Raw genomic sequence first — 25670 nt, 5'->3', positions numbered from 1 at the left:
GGTCCCTTCAGGATTAAGTAAGGGCTGAGCAGGAGGCTTTTATTTTAAGCTGCGGCTCTGTCAGCAGGAGCTGGGCACACAGCAAGCCACTGGTTAGCTGTCCCACAGGTTTCTCCAAACAGAGTAGTGAGCATCCACTCAGGTCTGGATTCCAGGCCAACTCCAAGAAGTCCAGATTTCAGGGAGGTAGTGAGGACAGCACAAGGGTCAACAGGACCTCAATCTTTTTCCTCCAGCTGTCCTTCCCTCTTTTTTTTTTTTTTTTTTTGAGACGGAGTTTCGCTCTTGTTACCCAGGCTGGAGTGCAATGGTGCGATCTCGGCTCACCACAACCTCCACCTCCTGGGTTCAAGCCATTCTCCTGCCTTAGCCTCCCGAGTAGCTGGGACTACAGGCCTGCGCCACCATGCCCAGCTAATTTTTGTATTTTTTAGTAGAGACGGGGTTTCACCTTGTTGACCAGGATGGTCTCAATCTCTTGACCTCGTGATCCACCCGCCTCGGCCTCCCAAAGTGCTGGGATTATAGGCGTGAGCCACCGCGCCTGGCAGCCCTCCCTCTTAAGGCATGAGGCCAGGTGCACCATTCCTCACTGTTCTTATGTCTTCCCAGCATACAGCACCCAGGATGGTGCTATGGTTTGAATGTGTCCCCCAGAACATGTGTGTTGGAAACTTAATCCCCAGTGCAATAGTGTTGGGAGATGGGGCTTAATGGAAGGTGTTTAGTTCATGAAGCCTCTACCCTCATGAATGAATATAAAAGAGCTTGAGGCTGCAAGTTTGAGCTCTTGCTCTCTTCACCATGGGATGCCTTCTGCCACGTTATGACACAGCAAGAGGGTCCTTACCAGATGCAGCCCTCCATCTTGGGCTTCCCAACTTTCCCAAGCTGTGAGAAATAAATCTCTGTACTTACAAATTACCCAGTCTCACAGGGCATGGTGGCTCATGCCTGTAATCACAGCACTTTGGGAGGCCAAGGCAGGTGGATCACCTGAGGTTGGGAGTTTGAGACCAGCCTGGTCAACATGGCAAAACCCCATCTCTACTAAAAATACAAAAATTAGCTCGACATAGTGGCATGCGCCTGTAGTCCCAGCTACTCGGGAGGCTGAGGAACAAGAACTGCTTGAACCCAGCTGGCAGAAGTTGCAGTGAACCAAGATCACACCACTGCACTCCAGCCTGAATTACAGAAAAAAAACAAAAAAGTACTCAGTCTCAAATATTCTGTCATAGCAGCACAAAATGGGATTGGGCATGGTGGCTCACAGAAAGAAAGAGAAAAAGAAAAGAAAAGGAAAAGAAAAAGATTTGCTGGGAAACATCCTTTTAATTTGGGTAATAAATAAATAAATAAAAGGAAAAAAAAAGAGAGAGAAGGCCAGGCATGGTGGCTCATGTCTGTAATCCAAGCACTTTGGAGGCCAAGGCGGGTGTTTCACCTGAGGTCAGGAGTTCAAGACCAGCCTGACCAACATGGTGTAACCCCGTCTTTATAAAAATATTTAAAAAAAAAGAAAGAGAGAAAGAAGGAAAGAAAAAGAGAACGAGAAAGAGAGGAAGGAAAGAAGGAAAAGAAGGAAGGAAAGGAAGAAAGAAAGGAAAGAAAGAAAAAGATAAAGAAAGAAGGAAAGAAAGAAAATAAATTTATTTTTTGTAGAGACACGGTCTTGGCTGGCCTCAAACTCTTGGCTTAAGTGATCCTCCCACCTTGGCCTCCCAAAGTCCTGAGATTACAGATGTGAGCCACCGAACCTTGCCTTTCTTCCTCTCTACCCTTGGCGCCCAAGTCTAGTTTTTAACCCATTTGCTCCTTCTGGGTCTCCCCAACTCCTTCGCCTCTCAGAGCCGTTGGACTTGCTGTCCCACCTGCCTGGAGTGTGTGCCCCCACATCTCCTCAGCTCCTCTCTGTTCTCAGTGCCTGGCCTGCCCAAGCACAGCACGCAGTAGCTGCTCCCCAAATATCTGCTGACCCAGCTTCAGGGAGGATGACAGCACCAGAGCCGAGTGTGGCAGGGGTGCTGTGTCACCACCAGGTGGCGTTGCAGACACATCCTGGGCAGTGACCTCGAGTCCAGCCTCCAGATCTGTCCTCTCAGCAAAGCCTCCAGGGCCCTCCGTGCCAGGCAGTGCTGTGGACACCAGCTGACTCGGCCGCCGCCCCTCCTGCCGTCCAATGGCCACTGGCGGCCGTGGTCCAAGAGCATGCACAGAAGCCTGGGAGGAAGGGAGGGCTGGCTGCTACCCAGAGCCTGTGCTTCTAGGCTCCTAGGGAGGGAGGGGACGTGCAGGGAGTTGGGTGGGGACTGGAGCTTGGCCAGAGCCAGGCATCAGGGATGAGGGGTTCTGCAGAGGCCTGGGACTTGGAGTCTATCTCTGCCTGGATTTGTAACTCACCACCCAAGTCCTCCGTATGCCTTTGACAAGCCTGGCTGTGAGCCTCAATTTCCCCATCTGTCAAAAAGAGAATAGGCTAGGCATGGTGGCTCATGCCTATAATCCCAGTGCTTTGGGAGGCTGAGGTGAGCAGATCACTTGAGGTCAGGAATTCGAGACCATCCTGGCCAACATGGTGAAACCCTGTCTCTACTAAAAATACAAAAAAATTAGCTAGGCATGGTGGCAGGCACCTGTAATCCCAGCTTACTTAGGAGGCTGAGTCAGGAGAATCACTTGAACCTGGGAGTCAGAGGCTGCAGTGAGCAGAGATCGCACCACTGCACTCCAGCCTGAGCAACAGAGCGAGATTCTGGCTCAAAAAAAAAAAAATTTTTTTTAAAAGGGAATTAATGTAGGCAAGAACTGGAACCCCACAGGGTGCATGGAGCAGGACTGCCGTATCAGGATGAGGCCAAGGAAGGGGCTTATTCAGGGGCCTCCTCGAGTGGGGGTGGTGTGTGCAGGTACCCATGTGTGTGGGTTTGGGGAAGAGGCAGGTGGACAGGAAACCAGGGGCCCCTGGGGCCTCAGTACTGCCTTTTCAAGTGGGGCAAGGTCTCTGGGACTTCCCCTGCCCTGAGTCTGAGCCTGAGTTGCCCGAGTGCCTGTGTCTGAGTGTGTGTACTATTGGGTATATGTGTGTCTGTGACTGTTCCTGGGTATATGTATATGTCCAACTATGGCAGGTTTAGAGTATGTGTGTGTCTGTGCAAATGGGTCTGTGTGTGTCCACACCAGGGACCCTCTCACAGGCACCAAGAGCTTTCATATCCATGCCAGGAGGGGCCCACAGGGACTGGGGCAGCTGCTCAATTGACAGCTGGGGCAGTGCCCTGTGAAGGCTCTGGGGCACTCTGCTTCTTTTCCAGTCCCCCCACTTCCACCCCTAGTCCCTGGTGACTGGATCTTCTCTCTCCATGTCTCCCCAGGAAGGACCCAGTGCTTCCTGATTTGCGTGAGATTTACATACATTTGGATTTAGATCCCTGCTTCCCTGAGGCATACAGCATTGTTCCCACTCCTGCCACAGTAGTCGAGCAGGCTGTGGACTTCCTCAGCATAAGGGGGTCCAGGGATTAAGCTGGAGGGGCCCAATCTCCAGGCTCCCCTCTTCCCCATGCAGATTCAGCCTGGCTCTTTTCTTGCTCAAAGAGATGTAATTATTTAATTTATTTATTTATATATTTTTTGAGACTGAGTTTCACTCTGTCACCCAGACTGGAGTGCAGTGGCATGATCTTGGCTCACTGCAACCTCCACCTCTTGGGTTCAAGTGATTCTCCTGTCTCAACCTCTCAAGTACCTGAGATTACAGGAGCACACCACCACACCCGGCAAGTTTTTGTGTTTTTTTGAGACGGAGTCTCACTCTGTCACCTAGGCTAGAGTGCAGAGGTGTGATCTCGGCTCATCATTGCAACCTCCACCTCTGGGGTTCAAGCGATTCTCCTGCCTCAACCTCCTGAATAGCTGGGACTACAGGCACAGGCACCACCACACCCAGCTAATTTTTTTTTGTATTTTTAGTAGAGACGGGGTTTCACCATGTTGGTCAGGCTGATCTCGAACTTCTGACCTTATGATCCGTCCACTTCAGCCTCCCAAAGTCCTGGAATTACAGGTGTGTGCCACCACACCCGGCTAATTTTTTTGTATTTTTAGTAGAGATGGGGTATCACCATATCGGCCATGCTGGTCTCGAACTTCTGACCTCAAGTAATCTGCCTGCCTCAGCCTCCCAAAGTGCTGAAATAACTGATGTGAGCCCCCATGCTCAGTAATGTAATTATTAAGCACTTACTGTGTATCAGGTTTTTTTTTTGAGACAGTCTTGCTCTGTTATCCAGGCTGGAGTGCAGTGGCATAATCTTGGCTCTCACTGCAACCTCTGCCTCCTGGGTTCAAGTGATTCTCCTCCCTCAGTCGCCTGAATAGCTGGGATTACAGGTAACCACCATCACGCCTGGCTAATTTTTGTATTTTTAGTAGAGATGGGGTTTTATCATGTTGGCCAGGCTGGTCTTGAACTCCTGATCTCAAGCAATCCACCCGCCTTGGCCTCTCAAAGTGCTGGGATTACAGGTATGAGCCACCCGCCGGGGCAGCAGATGCTTTCTATACCCATTCATTTCATCCTCACAACAGCCCTTTTTGCTATCTTTATACTCATTTTACAGATAAGAAAACTGAGGTTGAGAGCAGTTGACTTGGCTGAGACCACACAGTTAAGTAGGATTTGAACCTAGCTCTGGTGAACTTTCTGCTGACACGGCTGGAGTGTGAGCATAGGAAGAGGGCCTAGGCACCTTCTTTCTTGGTTCCTGCTCTCAAGTAACAAACTTGCCTCTTGCTCTTTTGGATCCAGGGTCACTACATCCCCTGGGGAGATAGGGTAGTGGTGGTAGCAGGCATTTTTTTTTTTTTTTTGGATTTTTAGTAGAGACAAGGTTTCACCACGTTGGTCAGGCTGGTCTCGAACTCCTGATCTTGTGATTAGCCTCAGCTTCCCAAAGTGCTGAGATTATAGGCGTGAGCCACCATCCCTGGTCTGCTAAATGCTTTTCAAGCATTTTCTCTAACAGTCTTTCTCACAACCCTTTATGAGTTATACCCTATTATAAACCTCATTTTACAGGTGAGAAAACTGAGGCACAGAGAGTTGAAGTGACTAGCCCAAGATCACACAGCTAAGAAATGTTACAGGCAGGACTCAAACTGAGATCTATCTGAGTCCAGAGTCTGTGCTTTTATTCTCTGTGTTGCACTGAACTGAATTATCAAGAAATGGAGATTTTAGCCAGGCATGGTGGCTCATACCTGTAATCCTAGCACATTGGGAGGCCGAGGCAGGTGAATTGCTTGAGCTCAGGAGTTTGAGACCACCCTGGACAACATGGTGAAACCCTGTCTCTGCTAAAACACAAAAAATTAGCCAGGCGTGGTGGTGGGCACCTGTAGTCTCAGCTACTCAGAAAGCTGAGGCAGGAGAATCGCTCGGGCTCGGGAAGTAGAGGTTGCAGTGATCTGAGATCGCACCACTGCCTGGATGACAGAGCAAGACTCTGTCTCAAAAAAAAAAAAAGATTGCCAACTCTGGCTGACTGGGCTGGGCAATCTCACCTCTCTGGGGCTGGAGGAAAGACACACCCTGGATTCTATCGACTGCCACTGCCTGGGTCACTCCTCCCCTTTGAGCCTTAGTTTCCTAATTTATTAAAAAAGGATTCGGAGCTGGGAGTGGTGGCTCATGCCTGTAATCCCAGCACTTTGGGAGGCTGAGGCAGGTGGATCACCTGAGTTCAGGAATGTGAGACAGCCCTGGCCAACAAAAGCAAGTAATCCCAGCTACATGGAAGGCTGAGGCAGAGAAGCCCATGAGATGGAGGCTGCAATGAGCCAAGAATGCACCATTGCACTCCAGCCTGGGCAACAAGAGCAAAACTCTGTCTGAAAAAAAAAAAAAATGAGGATTCTGATCCTTGCCAAGTTTCCTAGGACAGCTATGAGGTTAGAAGAGTTGAGGCTGCCATTTTCAAATGTTTTTTTGAAGTAGAATGTCATTTTCACCCATAATCTTATCCGGAAGGCCAACATATGAAACAGGTAAGTGGGTGTTTCATCAGCATAAATTCCTAAACTCAAGATGGGGACAGAGCCTTAGTCTAAAGTCACTCCAGAGGGTAAGTGTGACATTTGTGATGTACATACACCCTGCCCAGTGTGTGGGCAAGGCTAGGGTGCTGCTGGGAGCTACCCCAGCACCCAACCTGAGCTTCACATCATCAAGAAAGACTTGAAGCTTGCAGACAAAAAGCTGTTTTAAAAAAATGAATTCAAAGCCAGCTTTGGTGACAGCTCTAAGGCTCAGGCAGGGGCTCCAAGTGTTCACATGGCCCATTTGATGATCCTCACCCCCTTGCCATATGGGCTTCAGGCTCCCTCTTAGGAGCCCAAGGAAGCTGGGGTCCACCTCCAGGCACCGCCCATCTGTTTACTTCTGCAGGTCTGAATCCAATGGCCAAGATCAGTTGGCCAGTGACCTGGCTCCCCACAACCTCTCAGAAGCCTGAGGGCTGCAGATTGGGCAACAATCTGTGTGGAGAAGCCTTCAAGGACCAGCCTGTGGCTCGGCTGGGATGTGGGAAGCAGGGCAGGTAGGGTGAGATAGGGTAGGACGGGTGGCGGGTAGGGAGCTGGCCCAGGCCTGTGTGTTTAAAAATAAATCCTGTCGGCCTGGTGACATCACTGGAGCACAGGATGTCCCTGGCAGGGGCTGGGGGTGGCAGAGGGGACATGGCAGGGGGTAGGACAGAGAGGGTCCTGATCTGCCAGTTCTGTTTCTGGAAGCTGTGTGTGTGTGTGTGTGTGTGTGTGTGTGTGTGTGTGTGTGTGTGTGACAGAGTCTTGCCCTGTTGCCCAGGCTTGAGTGCAGCGGCGCAAACGTGGCTCGCTACAATCTATGCCTCCTGCGTTCAAGCCATTCTCATACCTCAGCCTCCGAGTAGCTGGGATTACAGGTGCATGCCACTATGCCCGGCTAATTTTTGTATTTTTAGCAGAGATGGGGTTTCGCTGTGTTGGCCAGGCTGATCTTGAACTCCTGGCCTCAAGTGATCTGTACGCCTCAGCTTCCCAAAGTGCTGGCATTACAGGCGTGAGCCACCGTGCCTGGCTCCCTTTGTGTGTTAGAGAGAGCCAGCCTGGGTTGTCCTGGGGCAGAGGGGCTGCCAGAGCCCCCTCCCCACTAGACACTCAGGAGCATTCCATATTGCATCTGTGAAAACTGAGGCCCAGAGAGTGCGTGACTTTCCTGAGGCTCCACTTTGAGTGAGCTGGCAGCTTCAGGACTCCAGTCAGTGCTGCTGGCTTCTCCTGAAGTCTGGTGGGCACAGTTGGGAGAAGCACTGGGGAGAAGGCTCACCCAGATGGGGGTTGGGGGGTGCACCAGTTGAGTCAATGCCTAGTAAGGTGCTGACAGGGGCTGTACATCAGACAAGCCTCTCTCGCCTGGCCATTGCCTCTGCGCCTCACTCACCCCGCGGAAGGATAAGGCAGGGATTAGTACTGCCCCATTTTACAGAAGAGAAAACCGAGACCCAAAGGGACAAAATGGTCTACTCCAGGCCACACAGGAAGCACATCATGCCCAGCTAGAAAGGGGTCTGGTCTCTCCTAACAGTCCCCAGCTTAACTGCTGATAGAGAGCCAGGTCCACAGCTGAGGTCCACTCAGGGTGGGGGAAAGAGGGGTTGCCATGGAGATACAGGAAAGGGGTGGGAGGGAGTCCTGTGCCTCTGCTCTTCTGGCCTCCTTCAGGTCCCTCCTACTTCTCACCCCTCTTCCATAGGGCTTGCACTCTTACTGCACTCAGAACAAAGTCCAGCCTCCTTGCCAGGCCAAGGCTCTCCGGGTACCTCAAGCCTCATCTCACACCAAACCAATACACTCTAAGCTCAGTCTCACCAAAGACCTCACAGTTCCGTACAGCGATTGCTATTTCAGGCCTCTGAGCAGTGGAACAAGCTGTTCCCTCTGCCTGGGATGCCCCTCCCGAATCTTCTGGGATAACTCCTCTTCATCCTTCAAAATTCAGCTCTGAGCCCTCACTGCTCCACCAGACCTCCATCATGATTGTGATTGCGATTGTGATATGTTTGCTGCCTGCCTTTCGTCCTATACCAACAACTCTTTTAGGGAAGTGTATTTTATTCATCTTTCCATGCCTAGTGTCTAGCTAGGGCCTGCATAAAGGAATTAAACTGAGTCCTGATTCTTCTGTACCCTCCTCACTAGGGACTTTGTCCAAGTCACATCCCCTCTCTGAGCCTTGATTTTTATTTATTATTATTATTTTGAGACAGGGTCTCACTTTGGTTTTCCAGGCTGGAGTGCAATAGTGCAATCTCAGCTCACTGCAGCCTTCACCTCCCAGGTTCAGGGGATTCTCCTGCCTCAGGGGTCCCGAGCAGCTGGGACTACAGGCCCGTACCCCCATGCCCGGCTAATTTTTTGTATTTTTAGTAAAGGCGGGGTTTTGCTAAATTGGTCATGCCTGTAATCCCAGCTACTCTGGAGGCTAAGGCAGGAGAATGGCTTGAACCCGAGTGGCAGAAGTTGCTCTCGGCCGAGATCACGCCATTGCACTCCAACCTGGGCAACAAGAGCGAAACTCTGTCTCAAAAGAAATAACTTAGAAATAAATAACATCCAGCTTCGCGGAGCGAGGTTGGCGAGAGAAGCGGCGGGGGCCGCCCTGGGGTCTCAGGGGCGGAAGAGGCGCCGCGGCCGGGCCCTGGGGCGGAAGTCCCTGGCGGAGGTGAAGTCCGAGGAGGAGCGGGGCTCAGAGACCTCAAGGCTGAGGCCCGGCCAGGGCGAGGCGGGAGGTGTGAAAATACTAGGCCCCCGGGGAGGGCAAAGGGCGTGCGGGACGCGAGGGGCCGCCGAGGGGTCGTGGCCACCCACCCTGCGGGCTCCTCTCCACTCCCGGAACTGCCTTGGGAGACCGCCCCGATCTCGCTCCCCGCAGGTGTCCTCCCCGCCCCCAGTCCCGGCGGACTCAGCGGCCCACACGACGGGTGCGGAGGAGGCCGCGCTGGTGTCACGAGGCGGCACAGCCGTGCTATTCACGGGACGAGGCGTCCCGGAGCTCCCCCCCGACCCAGTCCCTGACGACGACGCCCCGCCCCCCGCGCTGCTCGTTACGTAATCCCCCTTCCCCTCCCCACCTTCCCCCGCGGGCGGGGCACCCTCCTCCGGCGCCGCCTTACCCTCCTCAGAGTCGTTGAGTTCCGCTTTGCGCCCAGAAACTGAGGCCCCTCTCCAGCAGGGTACGGCGGGTGGTGGCCGCCCTCGCTAGGATCCTTGGGTCCCTAGGGGAGCCCAGACTGCGGGGAAAGTCCCAGCTCCGCCTGAGGGCCTCGGCTTCTTCCTTTGTACAGCACTCTCCCTCCCTGGCCTGGACTCTGGGGGCTCTGGAGCCTTCCGAGGCCGCTCCACCCACGACATTTGTACCTGGGCCACCATGTGCCTTAAATTCTAAAGTCGGACGGTGACGCTGAGTGGGGGCTGGTTTCTCCACCTTCCTCTGGGTGACCTTGGGCAGATTTTGCCTCTCCGAGCCTCATTGTTTCCACCTGTCTAAAATGGCCCCTTCCTTCTAGTGTGGTGGGGAAGAACAGCATGTCGGCACCCGGTGAGTACTTAGCCAGGTAGCTGTGAACTCTCCTTATCCACCCCTCCCCACCGGGGACCTGCCACAGTCCCAGACCTGGATCTGGTTAGGTGGTGCCCAGCTGGGCCAGTCAGCTCCCTGTGGACCTTGGCCTTTGCCCTGGGAGCACGCGGTCCACGCCTGCCCTGTGGCCCAGCAGCTGCAGGCGGGGCTGGTGCTGTGTGGCCTGGTGGCGGGGGGGTGTGTTTCCCAGTCACCCTCCTTACAAGACCCTGGGAGCACCTGAGGGTCTCTTGCAGTCCCATTCATGGTCTTACTGAGGTAGCTCACCCAAAGCCTGTTTTGAGCACCTAGGAAGAGCAAGCTTTGGGACGAGGAAGGTATCTGCCCAGGCCTTCTCTGAGCTGCTCAGACACTGGGAACTTCAGTGTCTTCATCTCTTCCTTGGACACAGATATCATACCTCCTTCCCTTCCCTCCTGCTTGGCCCCTGCCAGTAGGAGATGAAATTCCACTCTCCTCGCTCCCACAAATTGGCCTGGACATGAGCCCAGGGCTTTATGCTCATTTTACCTTTTCTTTTCTTTCTTTCTTTCTTTTTTTGAGACAGAGTCTGCTCTGTCGCCCAGGCTGGAGTGCAGTGGCATGACCTCGGTTCACTGCAACCTCTGCCTCCCGGGTTCAAACATTTCTGCTTCAGCCTCCCGAGTAGCTAGGTCTATAGGTGTGCACCACCATGCCTGGCTAATTTTTGTATTTTTAGTAGACGTGGGGTTTCGCCATGTCGGCCAAGCCTGTTTTGAACTCTTGACCTCAAGTGATCCTCCTGCCTCAGCCTCCCCAAGTGCTGGGATTACAGGCATGAGCCACCACGCCCGGCCTCATTTTACCTTTGAGCAAACATACCCAGGCCACACACCACCAGCCCCACCTTTGCAATTGAGGAAACCAAGAGGTGGAATCGCTTCTCCAGGCAGGGTGACCAGTCATCCTGGTTTGCTGGAAACTGAGGGGACTCTGGGCTTTTGTGGGAAAACTGGGTGTTACCCTATCTCCAGGCTACACACCTGGCAGGTGACAGTGTCCATGTTCAAAGTCTAGCTGCAGAGCCTGTGTGTGGCAGCACCAAACTATATTGCCTTCAAGTTTTTGTTTGCTGAATTAATGAATGCAAATGAATGAATGAATCGTTCCCTCTCACTGCCCCCCTCAGCCCTCCCTGAGCACCTTGGCTCATGTGCCTTGATCTGAGTCTGAACTCTGCCAGCAGCATCCCGTGGGAGGCTAGATGGCTGGTTCCGCTGCTGAGTCCCAAGGAACCCCTTGGCCCCTGCTTGGTTCAGCCTCAGCCTTCAGGAACCCACCAGGGTCCACCCAACAGGCTCTTACCCTCTGCCTATCGGGGAGGCTGAGTTCCCACCTGGGGAGCCACTCAGTCCCGTAATATCAGTGATTTGGCTTTAGACTTGTCACTTTGCTTCTTGGAGCTCAGTTTCCTCACCTATAATATCACAGTGTTAGTTGGGCACGGTGGCTCACATCTGTAATCCCAGCACTTTGGGAGGCCAAGGTGGGCAGATCACCTGAGCTCAGGAGTTCGAGACCAGCCTGGCCAACATGGTGAAGCCTGTCTTTACTAAAAATACAAAAATTAGCTGGGCGTGGTGATGTGCACCTGTAATCCCAGCTCTTCAGGAGGCTGAAGTACGAGAATCGCTTCAACCCAGGAAGTGGAGGTTGCAGTGAGCCGAAATCGTGCCATTGCACTCCAGCCTGGGTGACAGAGTGAGACTCCATCTCAAAAAAATAAAGTAAAATAAAATAATAATAAAAATAAAAAATCACAATGTTGGCCAGGCATGGTGGCTCACGCCTGTAATCCCAGCACTTTGGGAGACCGAGGCAGGCAGAAAGGTTGAGCCCAGGAGTTTTGAGACCAGGCTGGACAACATAGGGAAACCCCTTCTCTACCAAAAATAAAAAAATCAGCTGGGCATGGTGGTGCACACCTGTGGCCCTAGCTACTTGGGAGGTTGAGGTAGGAGGATTGCTTCAACCCAGGAAGCCAAGACTGCAGTGAGCCATGATTGTGCCACTGCACTCTAGCCTGGGTGACAGAGCAAGACTCTGACTCAAAATAAATAAATAAAAATAGAGGTTGCAGTGAACCGAGATTGCGCCACTGCACTCCAGCCTGGCGAAAGAGCAAGACTACGTCTCAAAAATAAATAAATAAATAAAAATAAAATAAAGAAAGAAATAAATTAAAATAAAGTGAGGGTGTTAATACCTGTCTACCAGGTTGCTGCCAGGATTTGGGACAATACAGATGAAGCTGTTGGCACACAGGATACCCTTAATAAATAAATGTAATGATTGCTTATTAATGTGAATGTGACAGTACTAGCGTACTTTGCTCTGTGAAGCACTTTCTCTGTGAGTTACTATCCTAAATGCCGTCTATGCATTCACGCCCAGGGAAGTTCTGGGTTTCAAAATGGTGCCCCGGCCAAGGTCACACAGTCAGCAAGGTGCTAAGCCAGCATTTGTGGGATTCTGCATTCTTGTAGAACTTAGCTCAAATGATGGCAGTTGTTCATGATCTGGGGAAACTAAGGCAAGAGGAAGAGAGTGACTGCTGATGTTCTCTGCTTCCAGAAAGCTGGCCCTCTCCTTGACCAAGGTGGCAGGACAGGTTGTAAGAACAAGCCCTTTGCTCAAGCTGGGCCGCCTGCCTCCAGTCGGCTGGCTGCCTGTGTCCTCTGCCAGCCACTGTTCCCTGTTGGCCAGCCAAGCTGTAGAGCAGTCCAGGACATTGTGTCCAGAGAGAGGGCCAAGCAGGCCCACCCCCAACCGTGGCGTTCACCTCCCTCCCTGCCCCTCTGGGCCTTGGGCCAACTTGGCCTGTCCCCAGCCCTGGTATGAGCAGGACAGAGCCACCCTCACAGAGGCAGCTCTGAGGGCAGTGCCTCAGCTCCTCCCGCCTCACTTTGAGCCCTGCTTAGGAGGGGTGCCCCCACTCCAAGCCCTGCTGTCTCTCCAGAAGATATCCCTAGTTCCAGGGGACAGATTCCCCAGGGTGCCACTCAGGACAAGCCAGCTGGGCTCTTGAGATGCCTGTTTTTCTGCCCTTGGCATGTTTGCTGTGCGTGTCCCAAAAATGCCAGCTGAGCCAAGGGGAAAGGCCCCCTTCACAGAGTGTCAGCTGTATGGGAGCCCAGTGCCCAGGTGAGCTGGACACAGCCTTGTCTCCCATCTTTATGGATGAGAAAACTGAACTGCGAAAAGAGAGTGGGATTCACACAAAGCCACACAGCCATGAGCTGAGACGGCAGGAAGGGGCTGAGTATTGGAAACAAGTAAGGGTGGGGGAGCAGTCTCAGGGGAAGGGGCGGTAGCTCATGCCTGTGATCCTAGTACTTTGGGAGACCGGGATCTCTTGAACCCAGGAGTTTGAGACCAGCCTGGGCAACATGGTGAAACCCTGTCTCTACAAAAAATACAAAAATTAGGCTGGTGTGGTGGCATATACCTGTAATCCCAGCTACTCAGAAGGCTGAAGTGGAAGGATCACCTGAGTCTGGGAAGTCAAGCCTGCTGTGAGCTGTGATCCCACCACTGCACTCCTGCCTGGGGGACAGAGCCAGATCCTATCTCTGTATAAATAAATAAGTCCGGATGTGGAGGCTCATGCCTGTAATCCCAGCACTTTGAGAGGCCAAGGCGGGTGGATCACCTGAGGTCAGAAGTTCGAGACCAGCCTGACCAACATGGTGAAACCCTGCCTCTACTAAAAATACAAAAATTATCGAGGCATGGTGGTATGCGCCTGTAGTCCCAGCTACTCTGGAATCTGAGGCAGGAGAATCACTTGAAACTGGGAGGTGGAGGTTGCAGTGAGCTGAGATTACGCCACTGCACTCCAGCCTGGGCAACAGAGTTAAGATTCCGTCCCAAAAAAAAAATGTTTTTTTAAAGGCGTGGCTTTGACTCAGCGTTACTGTTTTGAGAATCAGCCATTTTGTGTGTGTCAGTAGTTCATTTCATTTTTTTCTTTCTTTTTTTTTTTTTTTGAGACAGAGTTTTGCTCTTGTTACCCAGAATGGAGTGCAATGGCACAATCTTGGCTCACTGCAACCTCCGCCTCCCGGGTTCAAGTGATTCTCCTGCCTCAGCCTCCCAAGTAGCTGGGATTACAGGCATGAGCCACCATGCCTGCCTAAGTTTGTATTTTTAGTAGAGACCGAGTTTCTTCATGTTGGTCTGGCTGGTCTCAAACTCCTGACCTCAGGTGATCCACCCATCTTGACCTCCCAAAGTGCTGGGATTACAGGTGTGAGCCACTGCGCCTGGTTGTCAGTAGTTCATTTCTTTTTTTTTTTTTTTTTCAAGACAGAATCTTGCACTGTTGCCAGGTGCCAGGCTGGAGTGCAGTGGCGTGATCTCGGCTCACTGCAACCTCTGTCTCCCAGGTTCAAGCAATTCTTCTGCCTCAGCCTCCCGAGTAGCTGGGACCACAGGTGCACGCCACCACGCCCAGCTAATTTTTGTAATTTTTAGTAGAGATGAGGTTTCACTATGGTCTCAATCTCTTGACCTCATGATCCGCCCACCTCGGCCTCATTTCTTTTCATCACCAGTACCATTCCATAGTATAGATGTGCCAGCATTGCTTCCACTGTTCATGCATTGAAGGACATGTGGGTGTTTCCAGTTTGGGCCTATAACAGATAAAGCTGGTATGAGCATTTGCATATAAGTCATTTTATTTTTCTTTGAGACAGGGACTCACTCTGTTGCCCAGTGGAGTGCAGTGGTACGATCACAGCTCACTGAACCCTCAATCTTCTGGACTCAAGTGATCCTCCCCACTCAGCCTTCCAAGTGTCTAGGACTACAGGTAGGCACCACCATACCTGGCTAAATTTTTAAAAAATTTTTTGTAGAGAGAGGGTCTTGCTATGTTGCTCAGGCTGGTCTCAAACTCCTGGACCCAAGTGATCCTCCCACCTCGGCCTCCCAAAGATTTGGGATTATAGGCATGAGCCACTGCACCTCACAAAGACTTTCATGCACCTGACCTTTCATGCATGCAAGTTTTCATAAGGACATACATTTATTCCCTTTTCTTTTCTTTTCCTTTCCTTTTCTTTTCTCTTTCTTTCTTCCCTCCCTCCCTTCCTTCCTCCCCCACCTCTTTCCTTTTCTTGACTTGGCCTTGCATGCAAGGCTTAATAAGGACATACATTTATTCCCTTTTCTTCCCTTCCTTCCCTTCCCTCCCTTTCTTCCCTTCCTTCCCTTCCTTCCTCACCTCCCTTCCCTCCCTCTCCTCCCCTTCCCTCTCCTTCCCTCCCCTCTTCTCTCCTTTTCTTTCTTTCATTACAGAGTCTCACTCTGTCACCCAGGCTGGAATGCAGTGGCACGATCTTGGCTCACTGCAACCTCCGCCTCCTGGGTTCAAGCAGTTCTCCTGCCTTAGCCTCCTAAGTAGCTGGGATTACAGGCGTGTGCCCGCCATGCCTGGCTAATTTATTTTTTGTATTTTTTTGTATTTTTAGTAGAGACAGGTTTTCACCGTGTTGATCATGCTGGAACTCCTTACCTTGTGATCCATCCATCTCAGCCTCCCAAAGTGCTGGGATTACAGGCATGAGCCACTGTGCCTGGCCTTTTTATTTTTTTTATTTTTTGAGACCAAGTCTCATTCTTGTTGCCCAGGCTGGAGTACAGTGATACTATCTTAGCTCACTGCAACCTCTGCCTCCCAGGTTCAAGTGATTCTCCTGCCTCAGCCTCCCAAGTAGCTGGGATTACAGGCACCCCCCACCGTACCTGGATAGTTTATATATATATATGTATATATATATATATATATTTTTTTTTTTTTTATTGAGATGGAGTTTCACTCTTGTTACCCAGGCTGGAGTACAATGGCACGATCTCGGCTCACTGCAGCCTCTGCCTCCTGGGTTCAGGCAATTCTCCTGCCTCAGCCTCCTGAGCAGCTGGGATTACAGGCACACGCCACCATGCCCAGCTAATTTTTTGTATTTTTAGTAGAGACGGGGTTTCACCATGTTGACCAGGATGGTCTTGATCTCTTGACCTTGTGATCCACCCGCCTCGGCCTCCTAAAGTGCTGGGATTACAGGCGTGAGCCACTGCACCCGGCCAGTTTTTATATTTTTAGTAGAGACAGGGTTTCACCATGTTGGCCAGGCTGGTCTCAAACTCCTGACCTCAGGTGATCCACCCATCTCAGCCACCCAAAGTGCTGGAATTACAGGTGTGAACCACTGCACTAAGCCTTATTTCCTTTTGTTTTTTGAGACTAAGTCTCTTTCTTGTTGCCCAGGCTGGAGTACAGTGGTACTGTCTCGGCTCACTGCACCTCTGTCTCCTGGGTTCAAGCGATTCTCCTGCCTCAGCCTCTCAAGTAGCTGGGACTACAGGCATGCACCGCCACGTCTGGCTAATTTTTGTATTTTTAGTAGAGATGGGGTTTCACCATGTTGGCCAGGCTGGTCTTGAACTCCTGACCTCAGGTGATGTGCCTACCTGGGCCTTCCAAAGTGCTGGGATTACAGGTGTGATCCATTATGCCTGGCCTATTTTCTTTTCTTATGAGGAAACAGGAATGGAATGGCTGAATCACATGGTAGATGATATATAACTTTTATTGAGCCCGGGTCTTACTCTCTCACTCAGGCTGGAGTGCAGTGGCCCACTGCAGCCTTAACATCCCAGTCTCAAGCAATTCTCTCACCTTAGCCTCCGAAGTAGCTGGGACCATAGGTGCGAGCCATCACACTTCACCCTTTTTTTTTTTTTTGAGACAGAATCTCTCTCTGTTATCCAGGCTGGAGTGCAGTGGGGTGATCTCAGCTCACTGCAACCTCTACCTCCCGGGTTCAGGGACTACAGGTGCATGCCACCAGCCTCTCAAGTAGCTGGGACTACAGGCACATGCCATCACACCTGGCTAATTTTTGTATTTTTAGTAGAGACAGGGTGTCACCATGTTGGCCAGGCTGGTCTCAAACTCCTGACCTTGTGATCCACCTTGGCCTCCCAAAGTGCTGGGATTACAGGCACGAGCTCACTGATTTTTTAAGTTTTTTGTAGAGATGGGGTCTTGCCTTGTTGCCCAGGCTGGTCTTGAACTCCTGGGCTTAAGTGATCCTTCCACCTCAGCCTCCCAAAGTGGCAGCATTATGGTGTTAGCCACCATGCCTGACCATTTTAAATTTTTTGTAGAGATAAGGTCTCACTGTGTTGCTCAGGCTGGTCTTGAACTCCTTGGGCTCAAACAACCCTTCTGCATAGGCCTCCCAAAGTACTGAGATTACCGGCATGAGCCACCATGTCTGGCTATATATTTAACTTTTTAAGAAGCTTCCCTTCCACATTATTTTCCAAAGTGGTTCTACCATTTTACATTCCCATCAGCAGTATATAAAGTTACTAATTCCTGTGTATCTTTATCAGCATTTGGTGTGGACAGTCTCCATTTTAACTGTTTTTCAGTTTTGGGTTTTTTTTTTTTTTTTTTTGAGACGGAGTCTCGCACTGCTGTCACCCAGGCTGTAGTGCAGTGGTGTGATCTTGGCTCACTGCAATCTCCGCATCCTGGCTTCAAGCCGTTCTGCCTCAGCCTCCCAAGTAGCTGGGACTACAGGCGTGCCCCACCATGACCAGCTAATTTTTTTGTATTTTTAATAGAGACGGGGTTTCACCATGTTGGCCAGGATGGTCTCGATCTCCTGACCTCATGATCCACCTGCCTCAGCCTCCCATAGTTCTGGGATTACAGGCATGAGCCACTGTGCCAGGCTGCATTTTAGCTGTTTTAATAGTTATGTTCCTTGTGGTTTTAGGCGGGGTGTGGCGGCTCAAGCCTGTAATCTCAGCACTTTGCAAGGGGTTTTACATTTCTGCCTTCTGAATACCTCCGTGGCTTGTTTAAAGAGTCAGTTACACTTGCTATGCCCTTGGCTTCACCCTTCACTCTTGTGCCCCTTAGTCTCACTCCTCTTTCCCCTCCCCACTAACTCCCTAAGGCCCCCTCAATGCCAAGTCCAGGTGTCATGTTACCCTGCAGCTCACCCTGCAGCACTTGGTATAAGTGCTGTTCCCCTTTCTTCAAATTCTTCATCCACTAGCTTCTGTCAACCCTCTGAAAAGCCTTCCAGGGCCATGTGGGAGCCTCCTCTGGGTGCATATAGCTCCCTGGGCCTCTTGCCATAGACCTGATTGGGTGTTGAAGTCATGATGGCCTGGGTTTGCCTTCCCCCAACTCTTCCACCAGTAGAAGTCCCCTTCAAGGGCAAGGCCTGGGTCTGCTCCTGCAGTGGTCCTTGCTCTGGGCCTGGCATAAGGAGGGCTCCAGGAGGGTTTGCAGTTGAATATGTGAGAGAAAGCTCTCTTGCCGGGCACAGTGGCTCACGCCTGTAATCCCAGCACTTTGGGAGGCCGAGGCGGGTGGACCACGAGGTCAAGAGATCGAGATCATCCTGGTCAACATGGTGAAACCCCGTCTCTACTAAAAATACAAAAAATTAGCTGGGCATGGTGGCGCGTGCCTATAATCCCAGCTACTCAGGGTCTTACTCTTAGTAGAGTAAGGAGGCTGAGGCAGGAGAATTGCTTGAACCCAGGAGGCGGAGGTTGCAGTGAGCCGAGATCGCGCCATTGCACTCCAGCTTGGGTAACGAGAGCGAAACTCCGTCTCAAAAAAAAAAAAAAAAAAAAAAGAGAAAGCTCTCTTGCTATCTCTGCCTCTAGCTACAGATGAGGCAACCATGGGGCAAGAAACACTGCATATTGAAGAGAAAATCCCAGCTCCCCAACCAGGCTTCAGGCAGAGCCCATGCTGTGGCCTGGGGCCCCCTTCAATCTCCTCTGTGCCACTTGCCTCTTGCTTGCCGCTGGCCTTTTCTTCCCTGAGCCCACCATGCTGTTCCTGCCTCCTGCCCTTGGAAGTGTCTGGTCCTGCTGCTGTTTTCCCTGTTAAGCATGTGACAAGGGATTGTATGCTTCAGGTCAGGTCACGGGTTCAAACCCCCTTCTTGGGAAGACCTGCCTTGTCTTGTCCATCCAATCTAAGTGTCCACTTGGTCACTAGCCACTGTCACTAGTTGTGATTATCTTACCATCTGCCATTTTCTCATTTGTTTGTTTTCATTTAATATAACATTGCTTCAGGAGAGCAAGGATTTTTGTCTGTAGTTGCCCCTTATTTCTTCATGCCTAGCACAGTGTCCAGTGCTTATCGGGGCCCCATGTTGAATGCAGAATTTTGGGGTTTTTTTTGAGACAGGGTCTCACTCTTGTTGCCCAGGCTGGAGTACAGTGGCATGATCACATCTCACTGCAGCTTTGACCTCTTGAGCTCACATGATCCTCCCACTTCAGCCTCCTGAGTAGCTGGGACTGCAGGTATATGCCACCATGGCTGGATAATTTTTAAATTTTTTGTAGAGACAGGGGTCTCACCGTGTTCCCCAGGATGCTCTCGAACTCCTGGGCTCACGCAATCCTGCCTTCACCTCTCTTAGTGCTAGGATTACAAGCATGAACCATTCCCTCAGCTGAATATTGAATGTTTAATATAGTGAATCAGGCCAGGCACAGTGACTCATGCCTGTAATCCCAGCACTTTGGGAGGCCCAGGTGGGTGGATAACCTTAGGTCAGGAGTTCTAGACCAGCCCGGCCAACATGGTGAAACCCCGTCTCTACTGAAAATACAAAAATTAGCTGGGCATGGTGGCATGCACCTATAATCCTAGCTACTTGGGAGGTGGAGGCAGGAGAATCACTTGAACTTGGGAGGCAGAGGTTGCAGTGAGCCAAGATCATGCCACTGCACTCTGGCCTGGGTGACAGAGCAAGACTCTGTCTCAAAAATAAAAATAACAATAAAAATAGTGTAGTGAATCAGGCTGGGCGAGGTGGCTCATACCTCTAATCCCAGCACTTTAGGAGGCCTGAGGATCAGTTGAGTCCAAGAGTTTGAAACCAGCCTGGGCAACATAGTGAGACCCTGTCTCTACAAAAAATTAAAAGTAAAAAATTAACTGGGTGTCATGGCTTGAACCTGTAGTCCTAGCTACTTGGGAGACTGAGGCAAGAGGATTGCTTGAGCCTGGGAGATCAAGACTGCAGTGAGCCATGATCATGTCACTGCACTCCAGCCTGGGTGACAGAGGAAGACTTGTCTCAAAAGCAAAATAAAAGGAATGGCCGGGCGTAGTGGCTCACGCCTCTAATCCAACCACTTTGGAGGCCAAGGCGGGTGGATCACCTGAGGTCAGGAGTTCAAGACCAGTCTGACCAACATAGTGAAACCCCGTCTAAAAAAAAAAAAAGAAAAAAAAGGAATATAGTGAATCAGGACAGAGCTGGGAAAAGAGTCCAGATGTCTGAGCCTCTGGGCCAAGACTCTTCTCCTGTCTGGACTTCCCAGCCCTGCCACAGCCAGCAATAGTTTGAGTAGGTTCATGTGTCTTGGGTTGAGGGGAGTCCCACCTGATGACATACGGTTCTGTCCAGGGCTCAATCTATCATTCTTTCCTCCCATCTCTGGAAAAAGTGCCACCATACAGGGTCCACCTAGGGCCCTCTCGAGGGCTCAGGAGCCAGCCTGGACAACATTGTGAGACCCCCGTCTCTTCAAAAAAATTAAAAGTAAAAAATTGGGTGTCATGGCTTGAACATGTAGTCCTAGCTACTTGAGAGACTGAGGCAGGAGGATTGCTTGAGCCTGGGAGGTCAAGACTGCAGTGAGCCATGATCATGTCACTGCACTCCAGCCTGGGTGACAGAAGGGGTGCTGGCACAGGGACCATCCTGAATGGCCTAGCTGGATACAGGCCCAGCCCCACTGTCCCCCGTTGTACAAATGGTACCGATGTCAAGAGGGTTCAAAGTTACACAGTGAATTGGCATCTTTGAGGACCTAGAACCCACTTCTCTGATAGTAATATTCCCCAAATTAAAAATCAGAGAATCAAAAGAAAAAAAAAAACAGAATCAGCCGGGCACAGTGGCTCACGCCTGTAATCCCAGCACTTTGGGAGGTGGAGGCTAGCGGATCATGAGGTCAGGAGATCAAGACCATCCTGGCTAACACAGTGAAACCCCATCTCTACTAAAAACACAAAACATTAGCCAGGCGTGGTGACGCACGCCTCTAATTCCAGCTATTCAGGAGGCTGAGGCAGGAGAATTGCTTGAACCCCGGAGGCGAAGCTTGCAGTGAGCCAAGGTCTTGCCATTGCACTTCAGCCTGGGCAACAGAGCAAGACTCCGTCTCAAAGAATCAGGCCAGGCATGGTGGCTCATGCCTGTAATCCCAGCACATTGGGAGACCAAGGTGGGTGGATCACCTAAGGTCAAGAGTTTGAGACCAGCCTAGCCAACATGGCAAAACCCTGTCTCTACTAAAAGTACAAAAATTGGCCAGGCACAGTGGCTTATGCCTGTAATCCCAGCACTTTGGGAGGCTGAGGCGGTCACAAGGTCAGGAGTTTGAGAGCAGCCTGGCCAACATGGTGAAACCCTGTCTCTACTAAAAATATAAAAAATTAGGTGACGTGATGGCATGCAGCTGTAATTCCAGCTACTTGGGAGGCTGAGGGAGGAGAATTGCTTGAACCCGGAAGGTGGAGGTTGCAGTAAGCTGAGATTGTGCCACTGCCCTCCAGCCCAGGCGACAGTGTGAGACTCCATCTCAAAAAAAAAAAGTACTTTGGTGACAACCCAAATTGGAAAAAAAAAAAGTACCAAAATTAGCCTGGTGTGGTGGCACATGCCTATAATCCCAGCTACTTGGGAGGCTGAGGCAAGAGAATTGCTTGAGTCCAGGAGGCGGAGGCTGCAGTGAGTTGAGATTGTGCCACCGCACTCCAGCCTAGACGACAGAGCAAGACTCCATCATCTCAAGAAAAAAAAATCATAGAATCATCTGGCTTCTTTATCTAGAGGCTTGGAGACCTCTGACTGATCCCAGTCTACTCATAGGCCCTGTCCAGGCAAAATTTAGCCAAGCTGGCCTGGCCCAGAGAAAGGAGGGAGGCATACCCCTCCACCCCAACTCACTCAGGAGGGAGGTGGTGGTGATAGGGACCAGAAAGTGGCATCCCATTGGCCTAGGGGCACTGAGTCAGGCAATGATGAAGGGAACAGGGTTCTCTGGCCACCATGACTTACCCCACCCTGCCCACTTGTCTGACTCTTTAGGGAGAAATTCCCAGGTTTTGGGACACACACTGAGAGTCACATTTCATCCTGAGGCAGAAGGCCAGGGCCCTGGAGAGAAGGAGTGGAATTGAGTGTGCTTCGCAGAACACTGTCTTGCTAAAAGACAAGCAGCCTCCCACCTTGGCAGAGGGCAGGCCTGGGGCAGCCCAGGCTTTGCTCAGAGAACACAGTTTTCTTTTCTTCCCCAGCCTGGTCCTGCCAGCAGGCTCGGGTTTCGGTCTGTATGCTGATGCAAGGAGCATACTGGCCTGGGTTGGCTGGTGGCATTTAAGGATGGACGGTAATGGCCGTGATGATGAAAATGATACTCGCTATTCACCAGGTTGTTTACTTCAGACCAGCCACCATTCTCTGCACTTTCCACCCATTATTTCATTTAATTTTCACAAGTAGGTACATCCTAATTTTCTCCTTTTTTTTTTTTTTTGGTCTTTTTTCCCCTTTTTTCGTTTTTTCTCTTTTTGAGATAGTGTTTCACTTTCCACCTAGGCTGGAATATAGTAGTGTGATCTTGGCTCACTGCAGCCTCTGCCTCCTGGGTTCAAGTGATACTCTTGCCTCAGCCTCCCTAGTAACTGGGATTACAGGCACCTGCCACGGCTAATATTTGTGGAGGTTTTTTGTTTGTTTGTTTCTTTGAGACGGAGCCTTGCTCTGTCTCCCAGGCTGAAGTGCAGTGGTGGGATCTTGGCTCACTGCAACTTCTGCCTCCCAGGTTCAAGTGATTTTCCTGCCTCAGCCTCCCAAGTAGCTGGGATTACAGGTGTGTGCCACCACACCCAGCTAATTTTTGTATTTTTAGTAGAGATGAGTTTTTGCCATATTGGCCAGCCAAGCTGGTCTCGAACTGCTGACCTCAGGTGATCCACCAGCGTCTGCCTCCCAAAGTGCTGAGATTACAAGCGTGGGCCACTGTGTGGGGCTTGTTTCCACTTTTATGTTTTGTTTTTGATTTCCATTTTCAAGATGAGGGAAGTGAGGTGCCAAGGTAGGTGGAGTGGTTTGTTGGAGGTTGCCCAGCAAGAGTGGCAAGGGTGGAATTAGAACCTGCACTTCTAAGGGAGCAGAGTCTAGCCTCTTCCCTGACCCTGATGGGTGCCCTCCTGATGGGGCTCCCTGGGGAGTGGAGGGGCCTTGCTTTGCTTCTTCTTGACTGACTTGTACTTTATTTATTTATTTATGCAACAGTGTCTCACTGTCACCCAGGCTAGAGTGCAGTGGAGTGACTACAGCTTACTGCAGCCTCGACCTCCCAGACTCAAAGTGATCCTCCCACCTCAGCCTCCAGAGTAGCTGGGACACAGGCATGCATCACCACACCCGATGAATATTTTTATTTTTTGTAGAGATGGGATCTCCCTCTATTGCCCAGGGCTAATGTTGGTTTCCTGGGCTCAAGTGATCCTCTTGCCTTGGCCTCCCCAAGTGTTGGGATTACAGGCGTGAGCCACCCTGCCCGGCCTGTACTCTTTCTTCACCTCCTCCCGGAAGCCTTCCTCAGTCTCTGGCTCTCAGGTTGCCTGTGCATACTTGTCCTGAAGCTGCTTTCCCACCTGTGTTCCCAGGGCAGAGAGTGGATGCCCATGGATGGTTTGTCAAGGGAGTAAATTAGCCTTTTTCTGAGGAACTGAATCTACCAGAATATTCTTTATTCCGTTGCTGCAGGGCAGGGGTCCTTGCATCCCTTTACCCCTCCAAGTCTCCCCCTCCACCTCTTCAGAGCCAGTGAGCGTTTACTGAATAAATGGAGGCATGAATGTCTGAACAAGTGATTTCTGTTGATGCCATGGAGAATTTGGGGTTTGTTCAAATATGTAGTGTCTATACTTTCAGAGAGATGGGCCAGGCCAGGAAGGTGAGTCTCAGTTTCTGAGCTGGGTCTCGCCCAGGACCTTCCATTGATGGCATGACAGGAAGTGGGAGCAGGTACCTGCCATGTCAGACCTGTGTCTACATTAAACAGGAATGAGCAGGTGAGGGCCATCTTGCCGCTGCCATGGAACCCAAGGGTGGGTGGTCAGCTCATACACAGGGATACAGAGACAGGGTGGGCCTCTCCTAGGCAGGAAACAAGAAAGTGAAACCTCTGCCAATAGCCTTGTGTCTGGCAGGCCAGGGCTTTGTTATCCTGGATGGAGGCCTTCCTCTGCTCAATAGGCTCTTTGGATGGGAAGTGGCCCATGGAGGGGCTGGGTATCAGGCCTCCTGCAACCTGTCCAGAGGTTGGATGTTTGTCCTGGCAGCTTCTAGTTCACAAACTTGGTTGGGGAGTGCTCAGTGTTGCCCGTTTGGGGAGTGAGGGGCCTGAGGAGACCCCCTATCCCACTGATACCCCAGAACTGTTTGCCCTTACTTCAGTCCAGTGGTGGTAGTGGAGGTTGCAAGGTCGTCTCCTGCCACCCTTAACCCGAGTCATTCTTCTATAGCAGTTATAATTGTATCAAATGTGTGTGAGACGTCAGCTCTGGGAAGGCAAGCACTGTGATTTATTCTCCAGTGGACAAGGGCTCACACTGCTCAGTATCACTTGGATTCATAAATGGAAAAATCAGACACGAGTCAAAATCTTTACAACTTACTAGTTTTGTGAATCTAAGGTAATCTAAGTTAGACCCTATTTCTTTTTTGTTTCTTTGAGACGGAGTCTCACTCTGTCCTCCAGGCTGGAGTGCAATGGCATGATCTTGGCTCACTGCAACCTCCACCCCTGGGTTCAAGCAATTCTAGTGCTTCAGCTTCCCAAGTAGCTGGGATTATAGGCACCCACCACCAGACCTGGCTAATTTTTGTATTTTTTGAGTAGGGACGGGTTTTCTCCATGTCGGCCAGGCTTATCTCGAACTCCTGACCTCGAGTGACCTAGCTGCCTTGGCCTCTCAAAGTGCTGGGATTACAGATGTGAGCCACTGCACACAGCCTATTTCTTAAATGCAAAACGGACACAATCCCTCTGAGGATGAAATAAGATTCAACAGGATGGGGAACGGTGGCTCACATCTGTAATCCCAGCGCTTTGAGAGGGAGGCTGAGGTGGGAGGATTGCTTGAGCCCAGGAGTTCAAGACCCTGTCCAATTAAAAAAAAAATGAAATAGCTTCACAAATATTCTGAGCTCACTTCAGCCCAGGGGTCTTGGCAGTGCAGTGCACACTGGTGGGAGATGGTATACAGAGATGTTTCCCTCCTAGATGGGCAGCATTATGGGCACAGGTCCTGGGAAGGGGAAAATATGGCCTGGGACACTGGGAGATGGCTAAGCTCCCAAGGAAATCGGCCACTGGCAGAAAGGTGGCTTTCTCTGGGCTGGGCTGTCTTACTTAAAGCAGTTCTCAAATTGTCTAGCCAAAGAAAAGGGCTAAGAATCCAAGCGCCAAGCTTTTGGATGGATCCTGGCTTATGTGAGCTGTTCTCATCCTTGCCTACATCTAAGGTTCTAGTACTAAGGATTAAGTGCTAGATCTAAAGCAGGCTGGAAGCTGCCCCTCATCTCTCCCCAGGAATAGGCAGTTACTAAAGAGCCATGAAGAGGTACCCCGTTCTCCAGGCTCAGCTCCCAGCCCTGGCATCACCAATTGGCTGAGGGAACTGGAGCAGTTCCTAACTTCATGGAACCGTTTCCAGTGTAGAAAAGCATCTGGGGGACGGGTGCGGTGGCTCACACCTGTAATCCCAGCACTTTGGGAGGCCGAGGCGGGTGGATCACGAGGTCAAGAGATCGAGACCATCCTGGTCAACATGGTGAAACCCCGTCTCTACTAAAAATACAAAAAATTAGCTGGGCATGGTGGC

General features: G+C 51.0%; 1 long non-coding RNA gene across 1 annotated transcript; it reads left to right on the top strand.

The window, feature by feature from the left end:
- Positions 1 to 9292: 9292 nt before the first annotated feature.
- Positions 9293 to 25566, top strand: LOC135271257 (uncharacterized). Its single transcript, XR_010339379.1, has 3 exons — positions 9293 to 9637; positions 14401 to 14516; positions 23071 to 25566. It is a non-coding gene; the product is annotated as an uncharacterized LOC135271257 (long non-coding RNA).
- The last annotated feature ends 104 nt before the right edge of the window (positions 25567 to 25670 follow it).

Source organism: Aotus nancymaae, unplaced genomic scaffold (genome assembly GCF_030222135.1).
Source record: "Aotus nancymaae isolate 86718 unplaced genomic scaffold, 86718_ANA_hifiasm-v0.15.2.pri h1tg000076l, whole genome shotgun sequence".
NCBI lineage: Eukaryota > Metazoa > Chordata > Mammalia > Primates > Aotidae > Aotus > Aotus nancymaae.
The sequence above is the reverse complement of the archived record's forward strand: the minus strand, read 5'-3'. Positions and strand labels throughout refer to the sequence as shown.